This window comes from Oncorhynchus gorbuscha, linkage group LG02, assembly GCF_021184085.1.
Source record: "Oncorhynchus gorbuscha isolate QuinsamMale2020 ecotype Even-year linkage group LG02, OgorEven_v1.0, whole genome shotgun sequence".
In the NCBI taxonomy this organism is placed as follows: domain Eukaryota; kingdom Metazoa; phylum Chordata; class Actinopteri; order Salmoniformes; family Salmonidae; genus Oncorhynchus; species Oncorhynchus gorbuscha.
The window spans coordinates 1,378,007-1,395,734 of NC_060174.1; positions in this window are offsets into that span (position 1 = coordinate 1,378,007).

Here is a 17,728-nt window from a genome sequence, read left to right on the forward strand (position 1 = left end):
CTACAGAGAGTCTAGACCCCCCACAGAGAGTCTAGACCCCCACAGAGAGTCTAGACCCCCACAGAGAGTCTAGACCCCCACAGAGAGTCTAGACCCCACAGAGAGTCTAGGCCACCCCACAGAGAGTCTAGGCCACCCCACAGAGAGTCTAGGCCACCCCACAGAGAGTCTAGGCCACCCCACAGAGAGTCTAGGCCACCCCACAGAGAGTCTAGGCCACCCCACAGAGAGTCTAGGCCACCCCACAGAGAGTCTAGGCCACCCCACAGAGAGTCTAGGCCACCCCACAGAGAGTCTAGGCCACCCCACAGAGAGTCTAGGCCACCCCACAGAGAGTCTAGGCCACCCCACAGAGAGTCTAGGCCACCCCACAGAGAGTCTAGGCCACCCCACAGAGAGTCTAGGCCACCCCACAGAGAGTCTAGGCCACCCCACAGAGAGTCTAGGCCACCCCACAGAGAGTCTAGGCCACCCCACAGAGAGTCTAGGCCCCCTACAGAGAGTCTAGGCCCCCTACAGAGAGTCTAGGCCTAGGACCCCCCCCTACAGAGTCTAGACCCCCTACAGAGTCTAGACCCCCCTACAGAGTCTAGACCCCCTACAGAGTCTAGACCCCCCCCTAGACAGAGTCTAGACCCCCTACAGAGTCTAGACCCCCCTACAGAGAGTTTAAGTCTAGACCCCCTACAGAGAGTCTAGACCCCCTACAGAGAGTCTAGAACCCCCTACAGGGAGTCTCTACCACCCTACAGAGAGTCTAGACCCCCTACAGAGACTCTAGACCCCCCTAAAGACTCTAGACCCCCTACAGAGTCTAGACCCCCTAGAGAGTCTAGACCCCCTACAGACTCTAGACCCCCTACAGAGTCTAGATCCTCCTACAGAGACTCTAGACCCCCCTACAGAGTCTCTACCACCCTACAGAGACTCTAGATCCCCCTACAGAGATTCTAGACCCCCTAAAGACTGTAGACCCCCTACAGAGAGTCTATACCACCCTACAGAGAGTCTAGACCCCCTAAAGACTGTAGACCCCCTACAGAGAGTCTAGACCCCCTACAGAGAGTCTAGACCCCCTACAGACTCTAGATCCCCCTACAGAGACTCTAGAGCCCCCTACAGAGAGTCTAGACCCCCTACAGAGTCTCTACAGACCACCCTACAGAGAGTCTAGACCCCCTACAGAGTCTAGACCCCCTACAGAGATTCTAGACCCCCTAAAGACTGTAGACCCCCTACAGAGTCTAGACCCCCCTACAGAGATTCAGAGTCTAGACCCCCCTACAGAGAGTCTAGACCCCCTACACAGAGTCTAGACCCCCCCCTACAGAGAGTCTAGACCCCCTACAGAGAGTCTAGACCCCCCTACAGAGAGTCTAGACCCCCCTACAGAGAGTCTAGACCCCCTACAGAGAGTCTAGACCCCCTACAGAGAGTCTAGACCCCCTACAGAGTCTAGACCCCCTACAGAGACTCTAGACCCCCTACAGAGAGTCTAGACCCCCCTACAGAGTCTCTACCACCCTACAGAGAGTGTAGATCCCCCTACAGAGAGTGTAGATCCCCCCCACAGACAGTCTCATTTTGAGTGTGATTCCATATTTAGGCTAGTTGAGCTGGGAGCATTGAGCATGATTATAGAGAGAGTAAGCATGCCATAGAACCCTAATCATCCATTTTTATCCATAACAGAGACTTACCTTCATTCATTTCACATAATCTTAATCATTTACCTTCCCTGAGTGAGTAGGACATGAAAACACTTTTAAATTAAACTTACATTATGAAACATGTATACACATGGTTATTTTGTCAATAGTACAAAAATTTGAATAAAGAAAGGTGAATGAATCCCCCATGAGTCATGTGTTTCTACTCTGTACCTGATTATGTGTGTGCATCCACACCACATATTACAGTATTCTGTTACTGACCCACATACAGTAGGAGGGGCTGTTACTGATCCACATACAGTAGGAGGGGCTGTTACTGATCCACATACAGTAGGAAGGGCTGTTACTGACCCACATACAGTAGGAAGGGCTGTTACTGACCCACATACAGTAGGAAGGGCTGTTACTGACCCACATACAGTAGGAAGGGCTGTTACTGACCCACATACAGTAGGAGGGGCTGTTACTGACCCACATACAGTAGGAGGGGCTGTTACTGACCCACATACAGTAGGAGGGGCTGTTACTGACCCACATACAGTAGGAAGGGCTGTTACTGACACACATACAGTAGGAAGGGCTGTTACTGACCCACATACAGTAGGAGGGGCTGTTACTGACCCACATACAGTAGGAGGGGCTGTTACTGACCCACATACAGTAGGAAGGTCTGTTACTGTCCCACATACAGTAGGAGGGGCTGTTACTGTCCCACATACAGTAGGAAGGGCTGTTACTGACCCACATACAGTAGGAGGGGCTGTTACTGACCCACATACAGTAGGAGGGGCTGTTACTGACCCACATACAGTAGGAAGGGCTGTTACTGACCCACATACAGTAGGAAGGGCTGTTACTGACCCACATACAGTAGGAAGGGCTGTTACTGACCCACATACAGTAGGAAGGGCTGTTACTGACCCACATACAGTAGGACAGGCTGTTACTGACCCACATACAGTAGGAGGGGCTGTTACTGACCCACATACAGTAGGAAGGGCTGTTACTGACCCACATACAGTAGGAAGGGCTGTTACTGTCCCACATACAGTAGGAGGGGCTGTTACTGACCCACATACAGTAGGAAGGGCTGTTACTGACACACATACAGTAGGAGGGGCTGTTACTGTCCCACATACAGTAGGAAGGTCTGTTACGGACACACATACTGACCCACTGTTTTCTAGTCATGAAATCTATGCAGCCTACTTAATCACTTCTTATAACTGCTGTTTACAGGACCTCCTGGGCCATATACAGCATTCCTCACTAATGTTCCTTGAATTATATATTGGACCTTGTAGTCATGGCAGGTAATATTCCCTGGATCAGTCATACCCTGAATCAGTCATACCCTGGATCAGTCATACCCTGAATCAGTCATACCCTGGATCAGTCATACCCTGAATCAGTCATACCCAGAATCAGTCATACCCTGGATCAGTCATACCCTGAATCAGTCATATTCAGGATCAGTCATACCCTGGTTCAGTCATACCCTGAATCAGTTATACCCTGGATCAGTCATACCCTGAATCAGGAATCAGTCATACCCTGGATCAGTCATACCCTGGATCAGTCATACCCTGAATCAGTCATATTCAGGATCAGTCATATCCAGGATCAGTCATACCCTGAATCAGTCATACCCTGGATCAGTCATACCCTGGATCAGTCATACCCTGAATCAGTCATACCCTGGATCAGTCATACCCTGGATCAGTCATACCCTGGATCAGTCATATCAAGGATCAGTCATATTCAGGATCAGTCATATTCAGGATCAGTCATACCCTGGATCAGTCATACCCTGGATCTGGGTTTGTCCTGTGGAATAAATATTGTAGATCTAAATGTTTTTTTCCTCATAATCCTGGACTATCAGACCAGACCTGCAATCTCAACAAATAATCTGCTCAGACGGCAACCAAGCATAATCAAAATCTGCGCTATACATTCTCAGACAACCCAAAAATGCCCTTCCAGACTCCCTCCACCTCCCCAAGGACGTTGAAGTTAACCACCTAACCGAGGATCTAAAATAACCTAACCACTTTGATGACCTAACCCTTACCACTTTGGTGATCTCACCCTAACCACTTTGGTGATCTAACCCTGACCACGTTGATGCCCTAACCACTTTGGTGATCTAACCCTGACCACGTTGATGCCCTAACCACTTTGGTGATCTAACCCTGACCACTTTGATGCCCTAACCACTTTGATGCCCTAACCCTGACCACTTTGATGCCCTAACCCTGACCACTTTGATACCCTGACCACTTTGATACCCTGACCACTTTGATACCCTAACCACTTTGATGCCCTGACCACTTTGATACCCTGACCACTTTGATACCCTGACCACTTTGATACCCTAACCACTTTGATACCCTAACCCTGACCACTTTGATGCCCTAACCCTGACCACTTTGATACCCTGACCACTTTGATACCCTAACCCTTTGACCACTTTGATACCCTAACCCTGACCACTTTGATGCCCTAACCCTGACCACCCTGACCACTTTGATACCCTAACCCTGACCACTTTGATACCCTAACCCTGACCACTTTGATACCCTAACCCTGACCACTTTGATACCCTAACCCTGACCACTTTGATACCCTAACCCTGACCACTTTGATGCCCTGACCACTTTGATACCCTAACCCTGACCCTGACCACTTTGATACCCTAACCCTGACCACTTTGATACCCTAACCCTGACCACTTTGATACCCTAACCCTGACCACTTTGATACCCTTTGATACCTAACCCTGACCACTTTGATACCCTAACCCTGACCACTTTGATACCCTAACCACTTTGATACCCTAACCCTGACCACTTTGATGCCCTGACCACTTTGATACCCTGACCACTTTGATACCCTAACCACTTTGATACCCTAACCACTTTGATACCCTAACCCTGACCACTTTGATGCCCTAACCCTGACCACTTTGATACCCTAACCCTGACCACTTTGATACCCTAACCCTGACCACTTTGATACCCTAACCCTGACCACTTTGATACCCTAACCCTGACCACTTTGATGCCCTGACCACTTTGATACCCTAACCCTGACCACTTTGATGCCCTGACCACTTTGATACCCTAACCCTGACCACTTTGATACCCTAACCCTGACCACTTTGATACCCTAACCCTGACCACTTTGATACCCTGACCCTGACCACTTTGATACCCTGACCCTGACCACTTTGATACCCTAACCCTGACCACTTTGATGCCCTGACCACTTTGATACCCTAACCCTGACCACTTTGATACCCTAACCCTGACCACTTTGATGCCCTAACCCTGACCACTTTGATGCCCTGACCACTTTGATACTAACCCTGACCACTTTGATGCCCTGACCACTTTGATACCCTAACCCTGACCACTTTGATACCCTAACCCTGACCACTTTGATACCCTAACCCTGACCACTTTGATACCCTAACCCTGACCACTTTGATACCCTAACCCTGACCACTTTGATGCCCTGACCACTTTGATCCCCTGACCACTTTGATACCCTAACCCTGACCACTTTGATACCCTGACCACTTTGATACCCTGACCACTTTGATACCCTGACCACTTTGATACCCTAACCCTGACCACTTTGATACCCTGACCCTGACCACTTTGATGCCCTGACCACTTTGATACCCTAACCCTGACCACTTTGATACCCTAACCCTGACCACTTTGATACCCTAACCCTGACCACTTTGATGCCCTAACCCTGACCACTTTGATGCCCTGACCACTTTGATACCCTAACCCTGACCACTTTGATACCCTAACCCTGACCACTTTGATGCCCTGACCACTTTGATCCCCTGACCACTTTGATACATTGACCCTAACCACTTTGATGCCCTGCCCACTTTGATACCCTGACCACTTTGATGCCCTGACCACTTTGATGCCCTAACCCTGACCACTTTGATACCCTGACCACTTTGATGCCCAGACCACTTTGATGCCCTGACCACTTTGATACCCTGACCACTTTGATGCCCTGACCACTTTGATACCCTAACCCTTACCACTTTGATGCCCTGACCACTTTGATGCCCTGACCTCTTTGATACCCTAACCCTGACCACTTTGATGCCCTGACCACTTTGATACCCTAACCCTGACCACATTGATGCCCTGACCACTTTGATACCCTAACCCTGACCACTTTGATGCCCTAACCCTGACAACTTTGATGCCCTGACCACTTTGATGCCCTGACCCTGACCACTTTGATACCCGGACCACTTTGATACCCTAACCCGGACCACTTTGATGCCCTGACCACTTTGATGCCCTGACCCTGACCACTTTGACCCAACTCTAACACGGAGGTTGGAACAAAAAATCTCAAATTTGGACTCATTAGCCCAAAGGACACATTTCCACTGGTCTAATGTCCATTGATCGTGTTTCTTGGTCCAAGCAAGTCTCTTATTATTGGTGTCCTTTTGTAGTGGTTTCTTTGCAGCAATTTGACCATGAAGGCCTGATTCACACAGTCTCCTCTGAACAGTTAATCTTGAAATCTGTCTGTTACTTGAACTCTCTGAAGCATTTATTTGGGCTACAACTTCTGAGGCTGGTAACTCTAATGAACTTATCCTTTACAGCAGAGGTAACTCTGGGTCTTCCTTTCCTGTGGCGGTCCTCATGAGAGACAGGTAACTCTAATGAACTTATCTTCTGCAGCAGAAGTAACTCTGGGTCTTTCTTTCCTGTGGCGGTCCTCGTGAGAGACAGGTAACTCTAATGAACTTATCTTCTACAGCAGAAGTAACTCTGGGTCTTTCTTTCCGGTGGCAGTCCTCATGAGAGCCAGTTTCATCATAGCGCTTAATGGTTTTTGCAACTGTACTTGAAGAATCTTTCAATGTTCTTGAATTGTTCCGTATTGACTGACCTTCATGTCTGAAAGTAATGATGGACTGTCATTTCTCTTTTCTTATTTGAGCTGTTCTTGCAATAATATGGACTTGGGGTTTTACCAAATAGGGCTATCTTCTGTATACCACCCCTACCTTGTCACAACACAACTGATTGGCTCAAACACATTAAGAAGGAAAGAAGTTCCACAAATGAACTTTTACGAAAGCACACCGTTTACTTGAAATGCATTCCAGGTGACTACCTAATGAAGCTGGTTGAGAGAATGCCAAGAGTGTGCAAAGCTGTCATCAAGGAAAAGGGTGGCTACTTCAAAGAACCTATAATATATTTTGGTTTGTTTGACACGTTTTTGGTTACTACATGATTCCATATGTGTTATTTCATAGTTTTGATGTCTTCACTATTATTCTACAATGTAGAAAAGAGTAAAAAAATAAGAAAAACCCTTGAATGAGAAGGTGTGGCATAACCTTTGACTGGTACTTTATATCTTCAGACATGTTCAGGAAAAATCATTGTCCCTGACATCACCTTGAGTACTTTGGTCTTGGAAGAGTTTGAGATTATTAATTGAGGTGTATTATTGATTAAGGGATTGAAATTATTAATTGAGGCGTATTATTGATTAAGGGATTGAGAGTTTTATAGTTTTTGAACATCTACAGGTCTACTGTAATCTCTAATATACTCCTGTCTGACACGTTCTACTGTATTCTCTAATATACTATCTGTCACATTCTACTGTAATCTCTAATACACTACTATCTGTCACATTCTACTGTAATCTCTCAAATACTATCTGTCTCATTCTACTGTAATCTCTAATATTCTATCTGTCACATTCTACTGTAATCTCTAATATTCTATCTGTCACATTCTACTGTAATCTCTAATATACTCCTGTCTGACACGTTCTACTGTATTCTCTAATATACTATCTGTCACATTCTACTGTAATCTCTAATACACTACTATCTGTCACATTCTACTGTAATCTCTCAAATACTATCTGTCTCATTCTACTGTAATCTCTAATATTATATCTGTCACATTCTACTGTAATCTCTAATATACTACTATCTGTCACATTCTACTGTAATCTCTCAAATACTATCTGTCTCATTCTACTGTAATCTCTAATACTCTATCTGTCACATTCTACTCTAATCTCTAATATACTATCTGTTTCATTCTACTCTAATCTCTAATATACTACTATCTGTCTCATTCTATTGTAATCTCTAATATACTCCTATCTGACACATTCTACTGTAATCTTTAATATACTACTGTTTGACAAATTCTACTGTAATATGTAATATACTACTGTCTGTCACATTCTACTGTAATCTCTAATATACTACTATCTGTCACAATCTACTGTAATCTCTAATATACTGTCTCATTCTACTGTAATCTCTAATATACTACTATCTGTCACATTCTACTGTAATCTCTAATATACTGTCTCATTCTACTGTAATCTCTAATATACTACTATCTGTCTCATTCTACTGTAATCTCTAATATACTGTCTCATTCTACTGTAATCTCTAATATACTGCCTCATTCTACTGTAATCTCTAATATACTGTCTCATTCTACTGTAATCTCTAATATACTGTCTCGTTCTACTGTAATCTCTAATATACTGTCTCATTCTACTGTAATCTCTAATATACTACTATCTGTCTCATTCTACTGTAATCTCTAATATACTGTCTCATTCTACAGTAATCTCTAATATACTGTCTCATTCTACTGTAATCTCTAATATACTGTCTCATTCTACTGTAATCTCTAATATACTACTATCTGTCTCATTCTACTGTAATCTCTAATATACTGTCTCATTCTACTGTAATCTCTAATATACTGTCTCATTCTACTGTAATCTCTAATATACTACTATCTGTCACATTCTACTGTAATCTCTAATATACTGTCTCATTCTACTGTAATCTCTAATATACTGTCTCATTCTACTGTAATCTCTAATATACTGTCTCATTCTACTGTAATCTCTAATATACTGTCTCATTCTACTGTAATCTCTAATATACTACTATCTGTCTCATTCTACTGTAATCTCTAATATACTGTCTCATTCTACTGTAATCTCTAATATACTGTCTCATTCTACTGTAATCTCTAATATACTACTATCTGTCTCATTCTACTGTAATCTCTAATATACTGTCTCATTCTACTGTAGTCTCTAATATACTACTATCTGTCACATTCTACTGTAATCTCTAATATACTACTATCTGTGACATTCTACTGTAATCTCTAATATACTGTCTCATTCTACTGTAATCTCTAATATACTACTATCTGTCACATTCTACTGTAATCTCTAATATACTGTCTCATTCTACTGTAATCTCTAATATACTGTCTCATTCTACTGTAATCTCTAATATACTGTCTCATTCTACTGTAATCTCTAATATACTGTCTCATTCTACTGTAATCTCTAATATACTACTATCTGTCTCATTATACTGTAATCTCTAATATACTGTCTCATTCTACTGTAATCTCTAATATACTGTCTCATTCTACTGTAATCTCTAATATACTACTATCTGTCTCATTCTACTGTAATCTCTAATATACTGTCTCATTCTACTGTAATCTCTAATATACTACTATCTGACACATGTGCTCCCTCTCCGGCCTCTATATCACAAGGATGCTCGTTTGTGGCGCACACCTGTCACCATTGTTACGCGCATTTACGCATAATGACATTCACCTGGACTCCATCACCTCCTTGAATACCTGGCCTTTATATGTCACTCCCTTTGGTTCCTTCCTCAGTCGTCATGGTTCCTGTTTCATGTCGGATCGTTGTTTGTTTCTTGTTTTGTTCATTTATTAAATGTATTCACTCCCCGAACTTGCTTTCCGACTCGCAGCATTACAATAGTAGAGATCAATCAATCAAATGTATCTATGTCAATCACCACCTTCCGGAGACACCTGAAACCCCACCTCTTTAAGGAATACCTAGGATAGGATAAGTAATCCTTCTCACCCCCCCCCCTTTAAGATTTAGATGCACTATTGTAAAGTGACTGTTCCACTGGATGCCATAAGGTGAATGCACCAATTTGTAAGCCGCTCTGAATAAGAGTGTCTGCTAAATGACTTAAATGTAAATGTTAAATGTATAAAGCCCTTCTTACATCAGCTGATATCTCAAAGTGCTGTACAGAAACCCAGCCTAAAACCCCAAATAGCAAGCAATGCAGGTGTAGAAGCACGGTGGCTAGGAAAAACTCCCTAGAAAGGCCAAAACCTAGGAAGAAACCTCGAGAGGAACCAGGCTATGTGGGATGGCCAGTCCTCTTCTGGCTGTGCCAGGTGGAGATTATAACAGAACATGGCCAATATGTTCAAATGTTCATAAATGACCAGCATGGTCCAATAATAATAAGGCAGAACAGTTGAAACTGGAGCAGCAGCACGGCCAGGTGGACTGGGGACAGCAAGGAGTCATCATGTCAGGTAGTCCTGAGGCATGGTCCTTGGGCTCAGGTCCTCCGAGAGAGAGAAAGAATTAGAGAAAGAGAGAATTAGAGAGAGCACACTTAAATTTGCACAGGACACCGAATAGGACAGGAGAAGTACTCCAGATATAACAAACTGACCCTAGACCCCCGACACATAACTACTGCAGCATAAATACTGGAGGCCGCGACAGGAGGGGTCAGGAGACACTGTGGCCAACAACTCTTGAGGAAGAAACCTAGAGAGGAACCAGGCTATGAGGGATGGCCATTAGCCCATGATGGAGATTGGCCCATGATGTTCAAATGTTCATAGATGACCAGCAGGGTCAGATAATAATAATCACAGTAGTTGTAGAGGGTGCCTATACAAGTCCAGGTTAAACTATTCCTAATGTTCAAAACCCTCACCTCCCCTTCCTTTGTGTTTTTCCACCTGGATCATCATGTTGTGAAAACATGCTTATATTTATATTACTGTACCCTGAGAGATGAAGTGAATGAAATGAAACGGTGTGGAATGATTCAACGATGTATAATGCAGCAAAGTATTTTTGCAGAGTTGGAGAATGTAACCACTTAGTCGGTTCCACTGTTTTCAAGTTTCCATCAACTTCTACATCAGGAGTTGAGAAACGCTCAGTAAGCAGTTTTTTTTAAAAACACACACTTCAAAAAGCACTCCTTAAAGGCTGAAGCCAATGACTTGTGTTTTAAGCAACTTTGAAGGAGGCTACTTTGTTGGTGAAGTCCAGATTTCCAAAACCAAGATTGACCATCAATTATAGGTGCCTCCGCACTGCTTCACAATGCAGACAGATCCCAAATATTCATCTGGGTGTCCTCTCTGAGGTGGTCTCCCTTTGTCCTTGTTGTGGACACATTTCAAAAACTACTCTATTAGACTGAAGATAATTACTTTTTAATGACTTGTGTTTTAATGACTTGTTTAGGCCTGTTGTGAATGAACTTTGAGGCTACTTTGTTGGGGAATTTATCTCAAATTGGAGACAAAGTAAGAGTGATCAAACATGTAGTCTAGAGACATCTCCATTGTAAGTCTCCATGCTGTTTCACTGTACAGAATCCTCACAAAAAGTTCCAGAAAGAAGCAGTGAGCAACATTGTCTTAATGTTGTCTTAATGTTGTCTTAATGTTGTAGCACCATTGTCTTAATGTTGTCTTAATGTTGTCTTAATGTTGTAGCACCATTGTCTTAATGTTGAATCACCAAACAGAAGACCTGACATGCTTCCTCCCTGGCTGGCCATCTTTACACCAGACTTGACATGCTTCCTCCCCGACAGGCCATCTTTACACCAGACTTGACATGCTTCCTCCCTGACAGGACAGATGCTTCCTCCCTGACAGGCCATCTTTACACCAGACTTGTCATGCTTCCTCCCTGACAGGCCATCTTTACACCAGACTTGACATGCTTCCTCCCTGACAGGCCATCTTTACACCAGACTTGACATGCTTCCTCCCTGACAGGCCATCTTTACACCAGACTTGTCATGCTTCCTCCCTGACAGGCCATCTTTACAGCAGACTTGACATGCTTCCTCCCTGGCTGGCCATCTTTACACCAAACTTGACATGCTTCCTCCCTGACAGGCCATCTTTACACCAGACTTGACATGCTTCCTCCCTGGCTGGCCATCTTTACACCAGACTTGACATGCTTCCTCCCTGACAGGCCATCTTTACACCAGACTTGTCATGCTTCCTCCCTGACAGGCCATCTTTACACCAGACTTGACATGCTTCCTCCCTGACAGGCCATCTTTACACCAGACTTGACATGCTTCCTCCCTGGCTGGCCATCTTTACACCAGACTTGACATGCTTCCTCCCTGGCTGGCCATCTTTACACCAGACTTGACATGCTTCCTCCCTGACAGGCCATCTTTACACCAGACTTGACATGCTTCCTCCCTGACAGGCCATCTTTACACCAGACTTGACATGCTTCCTCCCTGACAGGCCATCTTTACACCAGACTTGACATGCTTCCTCCCTGGCTGGCCATCTTTACACCAGACTTGACATGCTTCCTCCCTGACAGGCCATCTTTACACCAGACTTGACATGCTTCCTCCCTGGCTGGCCATCTTTACACCAGACTTGACATGCTTCCTCCCTGACAGGCCATCTTTACACCAGACTTGTCATGCTTCCTCCCTGACAGGCCATCTTTACACCAGACTTGACATGCTTCCTCCCTGACAGGCCATCTTTACACCAGACTTGACATGCTTCCTCCCTGACAGGCCATCTTTACACCAGACTTGACATGCTTCCTCCCTGACAGGCCATCTTTACACCAGACTTGACATGCTTCCTCCCTGACAGGCCATCTTTACACCAGACTTGACATGCTTCCTCCCTGACAGGCCATCTTTACACCAGACTTGACATGCTTCCTCCCTGACAGGCCATCTTTACACCAGACTTGACATGACTTCCTCCCTGACAGGCCATCTTTACACCAGACTTGACATGCTTCCTCCCTGACAGGCCATCTTTACACCAGACTTGACATGCTTCCTCCCTGACAGGCCATCTTTACACCAGACTTGACATGCTTCCTCCCTGACAGGCCATCTTTACACCAGACTTGACATGCTTCCTCCCTGACAGGCCATCTTTACACCAGACTTGACATGCTTCCTCCCTGACAGGCCATCTTTACACCAGACTTGACATGCTTCCTCCCTGACAGGCCATCTTTACACCAGACTTGACATGCTTCCTCCCTGACAGGCCATCTTTACACCAGACTTGACATGCTTCCTCCCTGACAGGCCATCTTTACACCAGACTTGACATGCTTCCTCCCTGACAGGCCATCTTTACACCAGACTTGACATGCTTCCTCCCTGACAGGCCATCTTTACACCAGACTTGACATGCTTCCTCCCTGACAGGCCATCTTTACACCAGACTTGACATGCTTCCTCCCTGACAGGCCATCTTTACACCAGACTTGACATGCTTCCTCCCTGACAGGCCATCTTTACACCAGACTTGACATGCTTCCTCCCTGACAGGCCATCTTTACACCAGACTTGACATGCTTCCTCCCTGACAGGCCATCTTTACACCAGACTTGACATGCTTCCTCCCTGACAGGCCATCTTTACACCAGACTTGTCATGCTTCCTCCCTGACTGGCCATCTTTACACCAGACTTGACATGCTTCCTCCCTGACAGGGCCATCTTTACACCAGACTTGACATGCTTCCTCCCTGACAGGCCATCTTTACACCAGACTTGACATGCTTCCTCCCTGACAGGCCATCTTTACACCAGACTTGACATGCTTCCTCCCTGACAGGCCATCTTTACACCAGACTTGACATGCTTCCTCCCTGACAGGCCATCTTTGACATGCTTCCTCCCTGACAGGATCTTTACACCAGACTTGACATGCTTCCTCCCTGACAGGCCATCTTTACACCAGACTTGACATGCTTCCTCCCTGACAGGCCATCTTTACACCAGACTTGACATGCTTCCTCCCTGACAGGCCATCTTTACACCAGACTTGACATGCTTCCTCCCTGACAGGCCATCTTTACACCAGACCATGCTTCCTCCCTGACAGGCCATCTTTACACCAGACTTGACATGCTTCCTTCCTACACCCTTGACAGGCCATCTTTACACCAGACTTGACATGCTTCCTCCCTGACAGGCCATCTTTACACCAGACTTGACATGCTTCCTCCCTGACAGGGCCATGCTTCCTCTTTACACCAGACTTGACATGCTTCCTCCCTGACAGGCCATCTTTACACCAGACTTGACATGCTTCCTGACAGGCCATCTTTACACCAGACTTGACCTTCCCCTGACAGGCCATCTTTACACCAGACTTGACATGCTTCCTCCCTGACAGGCCATCTTTACACCAGACTTGACATGCTTCCTCCCTGACAGGCCATCTTTACACCAGACTTGACATGCTTCCTCCCTGACAGGCCATCTTTACACCAGACTTGACATGCTTCCTCCCTGACAGGCCATCTTTACACCAGACCATGCTTCCTCCCTGACAGGCCATCTTTACACCAGACTTGACATGCTTCCTCCCTGACAGGCCATCTTTACACCAGACTTGACATGCTTCCTCCCTGACAGGCCATCTTTACACCAGACTTGACATGCTTCCTCCCTGACAGGCCATCTTTACACCAGACCTGACATGCTTCCTCCCTGACAGGCCATCTTTACATGCTTCCTCCCTGACAGGACTTGACATGCTTCCTCCCTGACAGGCCATCTTTACACCAGACTTGACATGCTTCCTCCCTGACAGGCCATCTTTACACCAGACTTGACATGCTTCCTCCCTGACAGGCCATCTTTACACCAGACTTGACATGCTTCCTCCCTGACAGGCCATCTTTACACCAGACTTGACATGCTTCCTCCCTGACAGGCCATCTTTACACCAGACTTGACATGCTTCCTCCCTGACAGGCCATCTTTACACCAGACTTGACATGCTTCCTCCCTGACAGGCCATCTTTACACCAGGACTTGACATGCTTCCTCCCTGACAGGCCATCTTTACACCAGACTTGACATGCTTCCTCCCTGACAGGCCATCTTTACACCAGACTTGACATGCTTCCTCCCTGACAGGCCATCTTTACACCAGACTTGACATGCTTCCTCCCTGACAGGCCATCTTTACACCAGACTTGACATGCTTCCTCCCTGACAGGCCATCTTTACACCAGACTTGACATGCTTCCTCCCTGACAGGCCATCTTTACACCAGACTTGACATGCTTCCTCCCTGACAGGCCATCTTTACACCAGACTTGACATGCTTCCTCCCTGACAGACCATCATTTACACCAGACTTGACATGCTTCCTACACCCTGACAGGCCATCTTTACACCAGACTTGACATGCTTCCTCCCTGACAGGCCATCTTTACACCAGACTCCCTGAGGCCATGCTTCCTCCCTGACAGGCCATCTTTACACCAGACTTGACATGCTTCCTCCCTGACAGGCCATCTTTACACCAGACTTGACATGCTTCCTCCCTGACAGGCCATCTTTACACCAGACTTGACATGCTTCCTCCCTGACAGGCCATCTTTACACCAGACTTGTCATGCTTCCTCCCTGACAGGCCATCTTTACACCAGACTTGTCATGCTTCCTCCCTGACAGGCCATCTTTACACCAGACTTGACATGCTTCCTCCCTGACAGGCCATCTTTACACCAGACTTGACATGCTTCCTCCCTGACAGGCCATCTTTACACCAGACTTGACATGCTTCCTCCCTGACAGGCCATCTTTACACCAGACTTGACATGCTTCCTCCCTGACAGGCCATCTTTACACCAGACTTGACATGCTTCCTCCCTGACAGGCCATCTTTACACCAGACTTGACATGCTTCCTCCCTGACAGGCCATCTTTACACCAGACTTGTCATGCTTCCTCCCTGACAGGCCATCTTTACACCAGACTTGACATGCTTCCTCCCTGACAGGCCATCTTTACACCAGACTTGACATGCTTCCTCCCTGACAGGCCATCTTTACACCAGACTTGACATGCTTCCTCCCTGACAGGCCATCTTTACACCAGACTTGACATGCTTCCTCCCTGACAGGCCATCTTTACACCGGACCTGACATGCTTCCTCCCTGACAGGCCATCTTTACACCAGACTTGACATGCTTCCTCCCTGACAGGCCATCTTTACACCAGACTTGACATGCTTCCTCCCTGACAGGCCATCTTTACACCAGACTTGACATGCTTCCTCCCTGACAGGCCATCTTTACACCAGACTTGACATGCTTCCTCCCTGACAGGCCATCTTTACACCAGACTTGACATGCTTCCTCCCTGACAGGCCATCTTTACACCAGACTTGACATGCTTCCTCCCTGACAGGCCATCTTTACACCAGACTTGACATAATAATAAAGTGTTACTACAATGTTTCCTAGCATGGCATGAACCATACTTTCCCATGATTCCATTCTCTGAGCCCAACATTCCCATGAGCCTCTGTGTTCCAGGAAGTGGTGACGCTGAGGAACCTGTGGTCGCTGGGTTACCAGGTGATTGTCTCCTGCGAGCACAGCATGGTCAGCCTCTATAGCGACCTTTGGGCCAACAAGTGTAAAGCCGAGGATCTGATCCAGGAGTTCGAACACAGGAAACAACATGGCCGCCCAGGTAACCTGCAGATGGTTACATAATGCTATGAAATATTGTGCAGAGTAAGGATTATCTAACACTGCCAATCATGGGGCAGCTGGTAGCCTAGTGGTTAGAGCGTTGGACTAGTAACCAGCAGGGAGCCTAGTGGTTAGAGGGTTGGACTAGTAACCAGCAGGTAGCCTAGTGGTTAGAGCGTTGGACTAGTAACCAGCAGGTAGCCTAGTGGTTAGAGTGTTGGACTAGTAACCAGCAGGTAGCCTAGTGGTTAGAGCGTTGGACTAGTAACCAGCAGGGAGCCTAGTGGTTAGAGCGTTGGACTAGTAACCAGCAGGGAGCCTAGTGGTTAGGGCGTTGGACTAGTAACCAGCAGGGAGCCTAGTGGTTAGGGCGTTGGACTAGTAACCAGCAGGTAGCCTAGTGGTTAGGGCGTTGGACTAGTAACCAGCAGGGAGCCTAGTGGTTAGGGCGTTGGACTAGTAACCAGCAGGTAGCCTAGTGGTTAGGGCGTTGGACTAGTAACCAGCAGGGAGCCTAGTGGTTAGAGCGTTGGACTAGTAACCAGCAGGTAGCCTAGTGGTTAGAGTGTTGGACTAGTAACCAGCAGGGAGCCTAGTGGTTAGAGTGTTGGACTAGTAACCAGCAGGTAGCCTAGTGGTTAGAGTGTTGGACTAGTAACCAGCAGGTAGCCTAGTGGTTAGAGCGTTGGACTAGTAACCAGCAGGGAGCCTAGTGGTTAGAGCGTTGGACTAGTAACCAGCAGGGAGCCTAGTGGTTAGAGTGTTGGACTAGTAACCAGCAGGTAGCCTAGTGGTTAGAGCGTTGGACTAGTAACCAGCAGGTAGCCTAGTGGTTAGAGAGATGGACTAGTAACCAGCAGGTAGCCTAGTGGTTAGAGAGTTGGACTAGTAACCAGCAGGTAGCCTAGTGGTTAGAGTGTTGGACTAGTAACCAGCTGGTAGCCTAGTGGTTAGACCGTTGGGCCAGTAACCAGCAGGTAGCCTAGTGGTTAGAGCGTTGGACTAGTAACCAGCAGGTAGCCTAGTGGTTAGAGCGTTGGGCCAGTAACCAGCAGGTAGCCTAGTGGTTAGAGTGTTGGACTAGTAACCAGCAGGTAGCCTAGTGGTTAGTGTTGGACTAGTAACCAGCAGGTAGCCTAGTGGTTAGAGGGTTGGACTAGTAACCAGCAGGTAGCCTAGTGGTTAGAGGGTTGGACTAGTAACCAGCAGGGAGCCTAGTGGTTAGAGGGTTGGACTAGTAACCAGCAGGTAGCCTAGTGGTTAGAGCGTTGGACTAGTAACCAGCAGGTAGCCTAGTGGTTAGAGGGTTGGACTAGTAACCAGCAGGTAGCCTAGTGGTTAGAGCGTTGGACTAGTAACCAGCAGGTAGCCTAGTGG